A 5,551-nucleotide genomic window follows, 5' to 3' on the forward strand; every position below is an offset into this window, starting at 1 on the left:
ACCGAAAAATATTATATATTTGAATATGAATTGTGGTGGTGGTAAAAGCATTAACAGGCTAGACGGGGGGTGTGGGTAGGTACTGCTGTTGGGAGCTGAAAAAAGAAACTATGGCTGCTCTCTTGTGTGCACCATATTTTGAGTCTGAAAAGAGGAAGCCAAAGCTGGGAGGGGCTCGGTGAGGGGGTCCTCCAGCAGCCAGGCAGCATGGCGGCCTTGGAGATGCGTGTGTGCGAGATGGATGGTTGCAGCAGCAAGGCCAAGCTCCAGTGTCCCACCTGCATCAAGCTGGGCATCCAGGACTCGTACTTCCGCTCACAGGAATGTTTTCAAGGAGGTTAGGTTACTCACAAGTTACTACATGTGAAAGTAAAAGATGAAAAGGCCAAGCAAGAAGTGTCTTCCTGGACTGTGGAAGGGGATATCAACACTGACCCATGGGCATGTTATTGATATACTAGTAAACTCAGACCACATTATCCACTGATGTCAAGGCCAGTGCCAAGTCATAGTCCAAGACCAGATTATACTGATCACCCTTTAGGAATGTCTGAATCTGAGCAGGCTCTTAAAGGTACTTCTCAAGTTAAGTTACTCTCATCTGAAGATATAGAAGTGATGCTACTGCTAGGTAGGCTAGCTAGAGAAGACTATGTGGACATTGATGCTGGGGTGATTAAACCAGGTGTAGCTACTGAAGAAATAGATCATGTTGTACACTTAGCATGCATTGCAAGAAATTGCTATCCTTCTCCCCTGAATTATTATAATTTCCCAAAGTCTTGTTGTACTTCAGTGAATAAAGTGGTCTGCCATGGAATTCCAGACAGATGGCCCTTGCAAGAAGGTGATATTGTTAATGTGGACATCACTCTTTATCACAATGTTTATCATGGGGACCTGAATGAGATGTTTTTTGTTGGAGACGTGGATGAGCAAGCATGGAAACTGGTTCAGACCACGTGTGAGTGCCTGATGCAAGCCACTGATGCAGTGAAACTTGGTGTTCAATACAGAGAATTGGGAAACATTATCCAGAAGCATGACCAAGCAAATGAATTTTCCGTTGTTCAAAGCTATTGTGGGCATGGAATCCACAAACTTTTTCATACAGCCCTCAATGCACCTCACTAGGCCAAAAATAAAGCAGTTGGAGTGATGAAGGCCGGCCACATATTTACAATTGAGCCAATAATTTGTGAAGGTGGAAGGCAGGATGAAGCCTGGATGGATGGCTGGACAGCAGTGATGAGAGATGGGAAGCTGTCTGCCCAGTCTGAGCACAACCTGCTTGTCACGGACACTAGCTGTGAAATCCTAACCCCGTGACTCGATAGCTCGTGGCCTCATTTCATGTCCCAATTTTAATTTCTCCTGAGATGGTGCATCTTGGTGATAACTTCTGGCTGTACTTTGCATTTTATTGAGAGTACAGAATGGAAGATGAAAATTTTTAATTACTTGTTTTGTTTTGATTATAGATAAGGAAGGACTACAGCATTCGATGTGTGTCCTCAAGAACTTGTCTTGGGTCTGAAAAAGCCAAGAAGAATAAAGGAAGCATTTCTCCATTCCTCTCAATGCTCCCCTCTCCCCACAAAAAAAGTCTCTGCACACCCATTTTCTTATGTTCCCTTTGAGCAATTTACTTAAACCTGCTTCTAAGTTGATTTTATCACTGCCACAACTGGGCCATTAGAGCCAGCTATTTTCCAGGTGAATGTTGGAGACGAGAATCCTTGAAACTTTATCAACATAGATTGCTCCCGATTTTTTTATTATATATGTATGGAACTATATATGTATACATTTTAAATTCCATATATGTAATTACTGAACACTATATGACCTGGGGTTTGTGTTGATTCTGCTCTGACAAGGTCAAAAGCTGTCATAAATGGACTTGTCATTTCCAGTGATTTAATCCCCATCCGGGAATTGGCCTCCCTTCCCCCTGCTAATTATTTACTTTATAATTGTGTGTAAGGAAGCACTCGGTCAGTGAGACTTGCCAATGTGGATTCTGTGAGTGAATGGATGTGGAAAAATTCACTTTGGAAAAAGGTTATCAGATTTTTAAAAATCTAGTTTATGGCAAAAATAGCCATGTTCCAAGTGGAAGCTGGCTGTGCAGAGAATGAGATTTTTGTAATCCATTGCTATTTCAGACCTCTGTTTGGTCCTAATGGGAGGAAAAACACTCCCTTCCCCTCTCTGTCTTATTTCAAGGTCATCCCTTGGAGATATTCAGAGAAGGGTGGAAGGTGCACTGTGGATGTTGATGGGGAAAGACAGTTCTGAAATCTCTCCAGCAGTGAGCAGAGTCTGGAAATTCTAACGTTTAGTAAACCTGGTGGTGATGAGAAACGAACCTCTTTGGAGACTGGACTGTTGCCTTGCAGAAGGGATACAGCTGTCCTTGGTGTGCTGAAAACACACTTCTCCTTTACAAAGTTTGGAATCTCATTAGAAATGACCTCAGCTGCCCAACATCTGTGTTCCTTTCAGTAGTTCAGTCCAAATGGGAGTGTATCCAGTGAAGACATATCAGATCAAAGTCACTGTCATTAGAGTGTACTTGATTACTGGGTACCTGGTAACTTTATTCTAAGATAATTTGATATCACTGACATGTTACACTTGTACAAGAACACCTTTCCCAGAGTGCCTCAGACCTTTATCACTTTAAAGGAATTATGATAATGTTTTCATTACTCTTATTATTTTAATGATTTAGTAAAGTGGCTGAATTTGATATAGACTTTTGGGGGTATGTGTGTGAAGCTTTTTAACAAACTGTAATATTTGTGAATGGAATGCCTTGCAACATGAATGTTAATATAATGTGTAAAGTGAGATTTTAAAAGTTTGAATGATTATCCTGCCCAAAAAAAAAAAAAGCTGATAAGGGATTGTGTACACCCAGGTGGAGGGTGTAGTCATGCATTCACATACAGCCTGCACGTGAAGCAAGCGGACCATGCAGAAACAAATGGCTTCATGATTTCATTAGCTCCACGATCAGAAACAATATTAATTAATTGAAGGGAGATCCAGACCCACCTCCTATTCCCACCGAGATACTGTCACATAATTGCATTTCTTCCCCACACCCAACCCATCCCTACTCCTGGAGAAGTGAGAAGATGCAGGTCACACCACACCTTGTCTTCTCTCTCTCTCGGGAGCTCACTATAACTGGGCAGAAGAGAAGAAATGGCAATGATTGATTCCTAAATGTAAGAGTATTATTTACCCCAATAGAAGTGATATTTAATAACTGCATTAAACTACAAACTCCAAAATAACTTTATTTTTTTTATCTAATCTCTAGAACGAATGGGGAAGAGTGAGTAGGACAATGGCAATGTGGCTTAAAAGGGGCAAGGTTGATAATGATTACTAGAATAAAACCTGTCCTATCTTTGCACTTCACTGAATTCACAAGAAAAGATAAAATATTCTGAACATCCACCCACATTCTAATGCCAGATGATTCAGAATTGGCCTTTACCTTTCCTTATTCTCTATATCACAAGCCTTATTGATTTTATTGGGTTGTTTTGTTTTTGTTTTTATATTGAGCTATAGAAGCTGTTGGTATATTTTTGGAATTAAGCCTGTGTCAGTCACATCGTTCACAAATATTTTCTCCCATTCCATAGGTGTCTTTTCATTTTGTTTATGGTTTCCCTTGCTGTGCACAAGCTTTTAAGTTTAATTAGGTCCCATTTGCTTATTTTTGCTTTTGTTTCCATTACTCTAGGAGGTGGATTATAAAAGGTCTTCCTGCAATTTATGTCAGAGAATGTTCTGCCTATGTTTTCCTCTAGGAGTTTTATAGTATTTGGTCTTACATTTGGGTCTTTAATCCATTTTGAGTTTATTTTTGTGTATGGTATTAGGGAATGTTCTAATTTCATGCCTTCATATGTAGCTGTCCAATTTTCCCAGCACCACTTATTGAAGAGACTGTCTTTTCTCCATTGTATATTTTTGCCCCTTTATCGTAGATTAATTGACTATCAGTGTGTGGGTTTATCTCTGGGCTTTCTATCCTATTCCATTGATCTATTTGTCTATCTTTGTGTCAGTACCATACTGTCTTGATTATTGTAGCTTTGTAGTGTCTTTTCCTTTCTGTGTATTTCCTGAGAATGTTAACTTCTTTCTAGCACCACCACCATCAGCCCTCACCAGAATTAATGCAGTTTTCTCCCAACTGTTCTCCCTGTCTCCATGTTGGCTCCTCTCCAAGTTATATTCCACACAGCAACCGTAATAACATTAAAGAGCATAACCACAACAGGAATTAATCAATTCAATCTATTGCTCTTTTATTTCTATGAAGCGGCTTCTTCAGAAAATAAAATCCAAGGTCCTTTACATGATCTAATTGGCCCTGTGAACGACCTTTATCTACTGTTTCAGCTTCATTTCCTACCACTCAATTTTTTTCTCACTATACCCCAGGTGTACCCATCTTCTATTTCCTGATAATCCAACATCAACTCCTATCTCCCAGTACCTTCATATTTGCCCTCTACCTGGGTTGTTCATCTGCTATGCTTCACCTGGATAACTCCTACTAATCCTTCCTGCTTCAACTAAGTGTCACTTCCTTCATCTTCCCACGCTTGAATTCTCCCAGACCATTTTGAGTCTGCTAGAATTAGCTATTTTCATTTTGCACAGTTCATTATGATTTTAGTTAAATACATTGTGCCACTATGTGTTTCATATCTGTTTTGCTTTTAGACCATAAGTTCTATGGCAGAATGAGAAGGAGTGAGGGGAAACCCACACCAGCCTTGTTAACTGAATATTTGAAAGGACATGGACCAGATGGCATTCTTGAGAGTGTTATCTGGGAAAGAAAATTCTCTGTTATCCAAGTGGTGATGGAAGCATTGGCCATTCAACACCATGGGGAGTCTCCCTCTTTCCCAGTGGTTTTATAACTTCTTATAAGTCATTTTGTCAGCCCCTCCAGAGCCCGGCATAAGCTGACAGAGTCAGGAATCTAAGCTGGAAAAGTGTGACTCTGTTGACTAACACATGAATCCATTCCAGAAAACAAGGATTGTATTACCAGTTTCGTTAGTAATTTTCTCTGTGCTCCTGAGCAAAGTACTCAGCATTTTCAAGCACAACTTCATCCCTTCATCAAAATGCTGACTTGGCTCTTTAGGGAAATAACATATTGTAGTGCATTTCAGATTTTAAAAAAATGGTATTGAAATGCAAAGCAATTACTTTCTTATGATGTAATATTGATCACAGTCCAGCTATCTTATTGACCCAACAACACACTAATTATTGATATCAATTGTTTGCCTGAATCTAATTCAATTAAATGTTGTCATCATCACCCTCATGGTAAAGTTGCGTTTATCACCAGGACTGCTAGACAGTTTGAATGCCCTGCCAGGTGTTGCTTTGTGAGTGGGTTGCTTCATAGCTAAACACATGCCAGAGAATGATGGGCTTGACTCTAGTAGGATGTGAAGGGCACACTCAAATGCCTCACTAGATTTCTCCTAAATTGTGA

At 40.0% G+C, this 5,551-nt stretch overlaps 1 pseudogene; it reads left to right on the forward strand.

The window, feature by feature from the left end:
- The first annotated feature begins 207 nt into the window (after nucleotides 1–207).
- On the forward strand, nucleotides 208–1,368 carry LOC114891481 (annotated as a pseudogene).
- The last annotated feature ends 4,183 nt before the right edge of the window (nucleotides 1,369–5,551 follow it).

This window comes from Monodon monoceros, unplaced genomic scaffold (assembly GCF_005190385.1).
Source record: "Monodon monoceros isolate NGI ecotype Baffin Bay Population unplaced genomic scaffold, NGI_Narwhal_1 Super_Scaffold_12, whole genome shotgun sequence".
NCBI classification, from domain to species: domain Eukaryota; kingdom Metazoa; phylum Chordata; class Mammalia; order Artiodactyla; family Monodontidae; genus Monodon; species Monodon monoceros.